Here is an 11,687-nt window from a genome sequence, read left to right on the forward strand (position 1 = left end):
AGGACTAAAAGCTTATAGTTGTTCATCTACTAATTTCAAATTAGTATTAAGTATACTAGATACTTGCTTTTCCATTTTGTGATACTTTACTACACAGAATGTTCTTCAACTCCACCCAGGTAAATACAAAAGATGTAAAATCTCCATAATTTTTAATGACTGCATAGTATTCGATGGTATACATATACCACAGTTTATTAACCCATTCAAAGTTTGATGGATAGTTGAGTTATTTCTGTATCTTGGCGATTGTAAATTGAGCTGTGATAAACATTCAAGTGCAAATGTGCTTTCCTTACCTGCCCCCCCAACCCGGGTTTTTTTTTTTTTGTTTGTTTATTTTATTTTTTCAGGGGAGAGCGTGAACGCAGTCCCCCACTACCACAAATTATGCAGTCGAGTTTCCCACATTTGGGGAAATCGCAGGGGTCAGCACATCCGGAGTGCAATGGATAAGCCTCGCCCTGGGAAAACCACCTTCGTGATCATGGTATCTCCCCTGCCAGGTAAGTATCCAACCCGGGTTTTTATTAAGTTGTTTGTGCATGAATACATTTATGCTATTATGGGATTCAATGTGTTGATTATTTGTACAAATTGGAGTGCATACATCTACTAATGAACACAGCCTTCACCTCATTTACCCAATTACAGTGCAAATGTGCTTTTGATAAAATTATTTTATTTTCTTCTGGGTAGATAGCTAGTAATGAGATTGTAGGATCAAATGGAAGGTTTACTTTTGGCTCTTCGAGGATTCTCCATATTTCTTTATAGAGGATATTTTAGTTTACAATCCCACTGACAGAATAAAAGTGTTCCCTTCTATCCTAATCCATGTCAGCATCTGCAGCTTTGAGTTTTTCTGATGCCAGCTATTCTCACTGGGGTTAGTTGATATATCAAGATAGTTTTGATTTGCATTTCTTTGATGATTAGTATTTTTTCATGCATTTGTTGGCCATTCATCTGTCTTCTTCAAAAAAGGTTTTGCCCATGTCTCTTGTTCACTAATAAATGGGATTGTTTGCTCTTTTCTTGTTGATTCATTTGAGTTTTCTATAGATTCTAGTTATTAGCCCTTTGTTGGATTTGAAGCATACAAACATTTTTTTCCCCAGTCTGAAGTTTGTCTGTCTGTTTTAGTTGTTATGTTCTCAGATGTGCAGAAACTTTTTAACTTGATCATGTCCCAGTTATTTATTTTTGGTGTTGCTTTAATTGCCAAAGGGGCATTTTTCATAAAATATTTTCCCAGGATGATATTGTCAAGACTTTTGCCCAAAATTTCTCCTAGAGATTTTGTTTAATGTTTTTATCCTTTATCTAGCATGAATCAATTTTTTGTAAGTTGTGACAGTGGGTTCAGTTTCAGTCTTCTACATGTGGCTAACCAGTTCTCCCAGCACCATTTATTAAGTAGGAATTCTTTTCCCCTGTGTATGCTTTTGTTAGCTTTATCAAAGATCAGATGGTGACATGTGGCTGGTTTCTCTATTCTACTCCATAGAAGTGTGTCTTTATTTTTGTGTCAGTACAATGCTATTTTGATCATTATAGCCTTATAATATAAACTGAAGTCTGGTAACATGGGGCCTCCAAATTTGTTTTTATTTCTTAGAACTGTGTTGGTTATTTTGAGGTTTTTCCAGTTTCACATGAAATAAGAACTATTTTTTCAAGTTCTTTAAAGTATGATACTCATACTTTAATGGGAATTGAATTAAATCTATAGATAATTTTTAGCACTGAAATTGCAACAACATAAAAATGCTTCTAACAAAAAAAGTTTTGTACCAGATGGTTATACAGCAGAATTCTACCAAATCTTCAAAGAAGAGCTTATACCTATATTAAAGAACCTTTTCCAAAACATTGAGAAGGAGTGACCTCTTCCCAACTCCATCTATTAAACAATCATCCTGATACCAAAACCAGAAAGGATCCACCAAAAAGAAGACTACAGATCAATATCATTAATAAAAATCACTGCAAAAACATTTAGTAAAATCCTAGTAAACAGAATATAGTTACAGCCTTAAAAAATATATGTCACAATCAGGTGGACTTCATCCCAGAGATACAAGCCTAGTTCAACATATGTAAATCCATAAATGTAGTTTACCATATAAATAGAACCACAAACAATGAACATATGATCCTCTCAATAGATGCATAAAAAGAATTTAACAAAATTTAGCATCTTTTTCTGATAAGAACACTTTAAAAGTATAAATGAGGTATTTCTTAAACTGATATGAGCCATCTACTACAAACCCACAGCCAATATCATACTGACTAAAGTAAAAGACAAAGCATTTCCAGTTAGAACTGGAACCAGGCAGGATGTCTACTATCACCTCTACTATTCAGCATGTGCTGGAAGTCCTAGCCAATGCCATCAGGCAAGAGGAGGATATCAAGGGTATTCACATATGGACAAAGGAGTTTAAACTTTCACTCTTTGCTGATCATATGATCTTATATTTATGAAACCCCAGGGGCTCAACCAAAGACTCCTGGAACTAATCAAGAAATGCAGTAATGTTCAGGATATAAAATGAATGTCCACAAATCAGTAGCCTTCACATATGCCAATAACAGTCAAGCTGACAATCAAATCAAAGAAACAATACCCTTCACAGTAACTTCAATGAAAATGAAGTACCTGGGAATATATCTAATGAAGGATTTGAAGGACCTCTACAGAGGGAACTATGAAACTCTGAGAAAATAAACATCAGAAAACATTAACAAATAGAATAACATACCATGTTCATGGATAGGAGGAAATCAATAAGGTGAAAATGTCCATATTACCCAAAGCGATCTACAGATTTAATGAATGCTTGTTTTATCTGTAGCTCTTAAGGAATGTCTCCTTCACGTAACCCCTTGGGACAATCATTCCCCAAGCCTACTACTGTGTGTATATGTGTAACAGAGGCAACTGCTTTGCTCCTAGACCTGGTTACAGCCACCATGTATAAACCTTATATTTAACAATTGCACTCACTATATCTTAGAGGGACAAGCATCAGATCATGGTTTTATGTAACTTATCTCCTAAAAATATTTATTCTAAATGAACTTTTATTTTCTAAAGCTTACAAAAGATTCTTTTTGATTCTATATTATAGGCAACTAGCACTAGAAGAATTTTGCTATTGTTTCAAAACTGGTCCAATTATATAACAGTATTGGTTGACTTTGTAGCATAAATCAAAAGTTAGAATCAAAATATAGAGAAAAAATTGAATATAAGATTTTTAATCAAAGTCTATTAAATACTAACAAAATTAAAATAACTATGAAAGAATATAATATGCAGATGTGGGACTAGGTAGTGATGTGGAGAAGGGTTAGTACATTAAAATACTTTTATGACATTTTAGTTAGCAGGCAAGCAAGAAGGAATGCAAATAAATCTGTTTTGCTCATTTTTATGCCATTTGGGTGGTTTTAAGATCATTAGAGAACTGTATTTACTATTCCAAGTCATCATGGTTCCTTTCAGTTAAATTTTTGTGATAGCTACAACTGTTTACCTGCTTGCTTCAAAGAACCTTTCTGAGCAAGGAATTACAAAGTTCTCATGGTATTATTAAAAAGAAAAATGCCGGAGTTGGGAGCAGCAGTTCACACCTGTAATCCTAGCACTCTCGGAGGCCAAGGCAGGTGTACTGTTTGGGTTCAAGAATTTGAGACCAGTCTGAGAAAGAGGGAGACGAAATCTTTACTGAAAGTAGAAAAACTAGCCAGGCATGGTGATGTACATCTATAGTGCCAGCCAGGTGGTTGAGGCAAAAAGATCACTTGAGTCCAGGAGTTTGAGGTTGTTATGAGCTATGATGACACTATAGTGCTCTATCCAGGATGACAGAGTAAGATTCTGTCTCAAAAAAAAGAAAGAAAGATAAAGAGAGAAAAATGCCTGGAGTTATCCTTATTAAAATAATGTAGATAAACTATTGTTAAAGCATACTTATGTAGTTTGCTTGGGTAAAGTACGTGTTTGTTTTGCAGTTAGCATTGTGCTACAGTGATAAATTGTGATACATTTCTTCAATCTTGTTCCAATGTTTTTATAAACTTGCAGGGGATTGTATATAAGATTGATGGGAAAAGAAATAATATATAAAACTATTAGAGTAAAATAATGGAAAATACAAATACCAAAATACGTATTAGATCATTAAGAAAAAAAATCTGTAAGATCTGGGCTGATTTTACAAAATATTTTTTAGATTTTTGCATAAGCAAGGACTAGGAAATAAAGGCCTACATTTACCACTGTGTTGTGAATGGATAAATATGGATTTGGTCGTATTGTGGAGGGCTCCAACACCGGCCTAAGGGGTTTGGAATGTGATAGGCTGCCTTATGTCATAATAATTTGGCCATTCCTCTAGTTGCTGAAGTGGAAGCCTCCTGTCCAATGTTGTGCAAGGGGATATCTTTTATTGAGTACAAGATTAAATAAATCATTGTTCTTTTCTTATATTTTAAAATATTTAATTTACAAATCAAGATTACATATTTCAAGGCAAGCAGTGTGGCAATTTGATGTATGTATACATTGTATAATGTTTTTTACATTCCAATTAATGCTGTGCATTAGATACCTAGACTTTGCTTATCTAATAACTTAAAATTGGTATCCTTTGACCACTATTACCTCTTTCCTCCTATCTTTCAGCCTCTGGAAACCACTTTTCTACTGTGTTTTAAAGAGTTCACTATTTTAGATTCCAAAGATAAATGAGATCATTCAGTGTTTCTCTTTATGTGTCTGATTTATTTCACTTAGCATAATGTCCTCTAAGTTGCCCACATGTTGCAAAAGTTAGGATTTCCTTCATTTTTAAGGCTGAATAATATTCCATTGTATATGTATACTAAAGTTTATGTATTCATTCACCAGTTGACAGACTCCTAGTTGTTTTCACATCTTGGCTATTGTGAACAATACAGCAATGAGCATAAGAATACAAGCAGTCTCTTTATACAATCCAAGAATCATACAATGATACTTCTGAGTATATGAGGTCTAACAAGTAAGTTCACAAACTTGCCACCATGCACAGAACTGAAAAAACATTGCAAAAATTTGTCCAATTGTACACCAAAATTACCGTCCAACTGTGAGAAGCAGAGCAGACCAAATAAATATCTATAGAGAAACAGTCGATTCTTGGCCTGAAAAAGGTATGGGCAAAAATGGGCGATAGCATCACAATGACGCAGCAGCTCATGGCACTGTCTGTGAGAGAGTTTTTCACCAGTAAATAAATAATTGTATTGGAACACACTCCCTGTTCACCTGATCTGGCCTCCAAGGAATTTGTCTGTATCCAAAGATAAAGAAAATGTTGAAAGGAATACATTTTGATGACATACAGGACACCAAGAGTAAGGTGATGACAGCTATCATGGCTATTCCAGAAAAAAGAGTTCCAAAAGTTCTTTGAAGGGTGGACTAGGCTCTGGTGTTGGTGCAGAACTTTCCAAGGAGAGGACTTCAGGGGTGACCATAGCGATATTCAGCAATGAGGTATTAGCACATTTTCTAGAATGAGTTTGTGAACCTAATTGTCTGACCTTCGTTCACAACAGTGTCCTTTCTGTACAACTTCTCTTGTATTCTGACATGCTGCTACTATTCATGCTCTATATACCGGTTTTCCCAAAGTGGATTAGAAAAACCTGTATTAGCCACATTAATGTGTGTTATGAAAAACTGTAACCTCATTAATTTGGCAAATGATGGGTTAGGCTGTTGTACAAATCTATTTACTTAGAACTCTTAAAAGAGTTCTTAAAAGGGATAAGATTAAATGAACATTAAGTCTGGGGAGAAAAGATCTGATTTTTTTATTCTAGTATTGCCCCTAAGTTGCAATGTCACCACGGGCAAAATTTTAATGGCAAGGTATTACAGAGGTTCAGGATCAGTAAAATTCTCCTTGTGCAGCACAGAATTTCAGTCTGGCTTAATCCAGTTCATTTATTAAGTAACTACTATTTGCTAGTATTTCCACCTAGAAGAAAAACTTATATCTACTTAGAGGGGTAGCTGGCTGGAGCATTAGAGGCAGCATTAAGACCCTATACTGGTTCAGCAGTGGGTTTCTCGGTGTGCCTAGACACAGGAGCAGGATTCAACGGAGGGAAGTTGATGGGGGAAGGGATACTGCTGGGGATCTAGGACTAAACAATGTCATGAAAAAAAGATGTAAGAAGGAATGTACAATCATTTAGGCTAAAGCAAGCTTTATTAAATCCCAACACTACTGATGTTTCAGGCTGGGTAATTCCTACAAGTGAGAGGATCCCATTTGCCTTAAAGGAAATTTAACAGCATCACTAATCTCTTCCATGGATATGATTTAATGGGGGCAAAATCACTCCTAGTCAAAACTCCCAGAGCTAGAGGTACAGAGCTCCAGCAGGTAAAACAGTGTGAAAATTTTGATTCAACTTTCAGATAAAAGATAGTCTTGAATCTCTGAAAAAAAAAAATGCTGATTTCTGGAAAGAAATGAGGATGCATGAAAGGTTTAAAAAAACAACTATGCGTTGTGATATACGAATAAATAAATTCAATTGTGGTATACAGCATAGAAAGTGGGATTTAATTAAAAGTCATGGCAATATCATTATTCCCACTCCTTTTTTTTTTTGGTTTCTGGCTCTCTCTCTCTATATATATGTATATGTATACGCATATATGTGTATACATATGTATGTATGTATATATATGTTTATATATATAATTAAAATTTTGACCTTTATGTTTGTACATATTTATGGGGTATGGAGTGATATCATGACACATCTATACAAAGTGTAATGATCTAATCAGGGTAATGAACACATCCATTACCTCAAATATTTGTCATTTCTTTGTGTTGGGAGTATTCAAAATACTCCCTCTTAGTTAGTTGAAAATACACAATTAGGCTCGGTGCCAGTAGTTCACTAGTTAGGGCACCAGCCACATACACTGGGACTGGTGGGTTGAACCCAATCTAGGCCTGCTAAACAACAATGACAACAAAAACAAAAAAGTAGTCAGGTGTTGTGGCAGGTGCCTGTAGTCCCAGCTACTTTGGAGGCTGAGGCAAGAGAATTGCTTAAGCAAGAAAATATACAATTAATTATTACTAACTACATTCACCTTACAGTGCCATTGAACACCTGAACTAATTTCTCCTACCCATTAATCAACCTTTCCTTATTCTCTCATCTCCTCTACCATGTCCAACCTCTAATATCCACAATTCTGCTTCTTCTAAGAACTCACATATTTAGCTCCCACGTGGGAGTGAGAGCATATGGTATTTATCTTTCTGTGCCTGACTTATTTCACGTAACTTAATGTCCTCCAGACTCATTCATGTTGCTGCAAATGACAGGATTTCATTCTTTTTATGGCTGAATAGTGTCCCATTGTGTACATATACCACATTTTTCTTATCCATTTATCTGTTGATGGACACTTAGATTGAATTTGTCCATTTCCTCTGTGTTTTCTGCTTTTTTGGGCTTATAGTTGTTCAAAATGATTTTGAATGATGCATTGTATTTCTGAAAAGTAAGTAATTATGTCTCCTTTTTTGTTTGATTTATTTAGGTCTTCTCTCTTTTTCTCTTAGTTTGTCTAGAGAATGGCTTACTAATTTTATTTTTTTAAACAGGTAACTTTTCATTTTGTTGATCTTTTACACTTTTTTTTTCTAGGAATGAGGTGGCTAATAGAGATGGCAGCAGGCCCTGGGCAGGTGGCTTTCAGGTTCTGGGGTGTGATTACATCAGTTCCCTTTATCTCAGGGTAAAATTCCTTGCTGTCTGGACTGCCTGTGCCTCGGGATATAGGACACTGCATGGGCTCAGGTGCTGGGGTCACAATTATATTCCTGGGTCCAGCCAATGTGGTAATGCTGTAGCCATCTGGGTTGTCTCTCGGGATACGGAGATGCAGGGCTATTGATCCCAGGGCAGCAGCATGTCGTATGGTGGTGGCTCTACTCTTAAAATGATGATGTACTCAGCCAGGCATGGTGGCTCTCGTCTGTAATCCTAGCACTCTGGGAAGATTAGTTGAGTGGATTGTTTGAGTCCAGAAGTTTGAGAGTAACCTGAGCAAGAGTGAGACCATCTCTACTAAAAACACAAAAATTAGCTGTGTGTCATGGCAAGTGCCTGAAATCCCAGCTACTTGGGAGGGTGAGGCAGGTAAATTGCCTGAACCCAGAAGTATGAGGTTGCTGTGATTTATGACACCACAGCACTCTAGCCTGGAGCAACAGAATGAGACTTTGTCTCAAAAAAAAAAAAAAAAATGATGATATGCTGTGGCAGCCTGGGTCCTGGTGGGAGGGGGAACCCAGTGTGAATTTCCTCTCTGGACAAATGCAGATGCTAGGTAGGTCCCTGTACTGGATTTAGTACTTGTAAGGGCTATAGAGCTCTCCAGAAACTAGAATTGCAGGCATGCACAATGAGAAAGTGGATTTCTGGGAATCTCCTGCTCAGGTTGTCCCCACAGCAGAGCGCCCCTCTTGGCTCTGAGTTGATCCTGGCCTGGACCTTCATTTCTTCCACATTTTTATCCTGAGTCTTTGTACCTCTGGGGTCTTTGTCTCTTCTTTGCTGAATTTCAGTGTTCATCTCTAGATACTCTCTTTATTTGTGATTATCAACTTGTTGTTTTAGTTTTTCTTTGTGGAGGAGGTGAGGGCTGCCCACCTGTAGTCAGCCATATGAGGCAGGTCTTTTTCACTTACATATATATATTTTTTTAATTTCAAATTAGTATGAGGGTGCAAATTTTTAGGTTGTGTTGTTTTTAATTCCAAGGTAAAGTTCAAGTTGTAGTTGAGCCCTTCATCCAGGGAGCATGCTGAACACCCTTACAGTGTGCACATTACATATTTCTGAAAAGATTTTTTTCTTCTTGTCACAGCCTTGTTGGTGTGATTCCCAATCAATCACCAAGGTCAGATTTAAGCTTTGTTTCCTAGAGTTTTTCTTCCCTTAGTTCCTTCAGTCAGAAGAACTCTATGGTTCCTTCTAAGGGCTGCTAGAAAGACGGCTTTCTCTCTCCATCCTGGCAACGTCTCTGGCATTATGGGAAAGGATCCACGTAGACCAGGCCTCATTCTTTGGCTCCTTCTTCTCTGTCGAGTTCCTTTTTTAATGCAGCAGTCAATGGAAGCACTCCATCACCAAATCATTCTCTCTTTGCAAAAGGTATGTCAAGACCTGATTATCCTCCAGTAGTGCCATGATCTGCAAGGCACACCTCCCCCTATTATTAATAAAGGAAATGGTGAAACTAACTGACTATTTGCCACAATGAAATGATTTTGCTAAGATCTTAAGACTGATTATAAGGAAAGTCACAATTCAGCAACAGCTCATAATAACTGGAAAATTTGAATTTCGATTTCTCTTTGGCAGAACAAGAACTAGCTAGAAAAACAAGTTGAAGGCACTTCCTGCACTCTTTCCTTTGAGATTTCCAACATGTCCTGCCCTCTACCCGGCTTAGAGAACTGGGACTGCAGTAGCTCAATGGAACATGGTCTGCTTGCAGCCAGCAGGTCTCCGTGATGGGAATTTACAGTTCCATCAAGAAAAGGGGAGGTGGGGGTAAGCATCATTTTGAGAAGAGGTGAGAGGGCAATATATTTTGTTGAACTTTTCGGTGAGGTCTTCAGCAAGGGTCAAGTAAACAAAAATACTTTTAGTGTAACCTTTGGTTTGTCAAAGTGAGAACAAAATACAATCATTGTCATAAAGCCTTTGCTATCGTAAATAAGAACAGTAGTTAAAGGTCATTATGTGGCAAAAGCATATTGTGAAATGGGAGAGAAAGAAAATTTATGGTCTATGTAGGAATTATATGAAGAAGGGTGTTAATTACTAGTTTTATAAAAATCTATTTCAGGATCGTTAATTTCCAGTTTTAGAAAAATCTAATTCAGAATCCAAAGGGAAATCTATGTCACTAGATATAAAATGTGACTCTAAATTTTGTGCTAAAGCAAAAGAAATCATACTTTTGAAATAAAATTGTGCACTTATGCGCACACACACATGGGCACATGCATGAATACACACATATATACACACATGCACCAATCAGGAATATGGCAACTGGAAGATTACCATATTCCTGGCAGGGATTCCCAGGATGCATGGTTTTGAATAATGTTCATTATGCCTATCCAGGTCACTATCTATTATTCAGACTTATTCAAAAACACTCCACTTTGTCAGTTTGGTGTGCTATTTTTATGCTAAAGAGTTGCCATTGGGGAGAAAGAAATAGGGTTCTCCCTCTTTTGTTAAAAGATGCCTATTCTATAGTAGAGATAGTCATGTATTTTTTACTGGTTCTCTAGCTTTTACTTAAACATTGACTAGGAAAGCTTAATATCATTCATGGTAAATTATTCTATTATTACCTCTTTTTGTGGTTAAGGTGACTAGGTTCTGTTATGTTATCTTTATTTTTAAATGCAAGTGTGTCTTAAAATTTCTCCCTATTTTAGGCAGGTCATTCAGATCTTTTGAAAGACATTAGCACACCATTTCCGGGAAGGCTACGTTTATTGAATCTTTTAGATACTCTCTGCTCAGCCTAGCTGTCATCACACCATCAGTTGGGAGGTATATAAATAACCTCATTTTAACATGTGAGAAATAATAAAAAAGACTCCTTCTGGATGTTAAGACACAAAATTAAACTCCAGGTGCTTTGTGGAGTTATTTGGAACACTTTCCAGTTGTCAATATGGAAATCCTGTCACTCAGGGCAGGGATCTGTTGCCATGGGGAAGGAAAAGCTGCATCATTTCACAAGCTGGCAGTTGCTATAGTTGATAGAAAAAATAAAAAGACTTGGAGACAGGTATTAAAAGATGGCTGCTCACTGGGGATTGGTGAACTGGCTTGGAAATAAATTAATTATTCTTTCTTTTTTATAAACATTTGTTTATGCATAAAGATTATTGTAATGCTTTAGTCACACCAATCCTAAAATTTACATATGATCATGTGAATTTCACATGATCATATAAATTCACATGTATCCAAGCATTTAACTGATTCTTTACCCTCTTTGAATAATGAAGTGTTAGATAAAAAATTAAGTATTAACTTAGACTTGGCCATGGCTTCCAAGAGAGTCAAACACTAAATTGTTAGGTAAGGAGGTTAAAGTCTTCTTTTGTTCGGTTTTAGTGAGGTTTCCATTAAAGATATTATATTTCATTTCATTCCTGCAGTATCCATAAAGAGATTCACATCTTGGCAAAAGTTCGGAGAAGAACAAGGAACATTAAGAGGGTTAACAAATTGATTTTTCAACAAAAGTCTTCCTCTCCCCCCGCCAAACACTCACATACACAGACTTGAAATAGAGTGTCAATTATTAATTTCCCTTTAAATTCAGGAGGGCACCCTTCTGTCTAGTTTTCCTCCAGGGGGAAAATAAGATATTTGCAAACCCCACTACAGCCCGCATTTGGCCTTAATTAAGTGGTTCTGAGACTCTGCTTTAGATATTTTAACATTTTCAACTAGGTGAGTGTGTGGAATTGAACAATCTCTTCTGCATAATGCTATTTTTGCCTCATCTTCAAGAGCATAAATGGTAAAACTATTTTTTTCTTCAA

General features: G+C 36.4%; 1 non-coding gene across 1 annotated transcript; it reads right to left on the reverse strand.

Moving 5' to 3' along the window:
* Nucleotides 1-350: 350 nt before the first annotated feature.
* On the reverse strand, nt 351-514 carry LOC128572225 (U1 spliceosomal RNA). Its single transcript, XR_008376128.1, has one exon. It is a non-coding gene; the product is annotated as a U1 spliceosomal RNA (small nuclear RNA).
* Between the last annotated feature and the right edge of the window lie 11,173 nt (nt 515-11,687).

The sequence above is a fragment of the Nycticebus coucang genome, chromosome 19, assembly GCF_027406575.1.
Source record: "Nycticebus coucang isolate mNycCou1 chromosome 19, mNycCou1.pri, whole genome shotgun sequence".
NCBI lineage: Eukaryota > Metazoa > Chordata > Mammalia > Primates > Lorisidae > Nycticebus > Nycticebus coucang.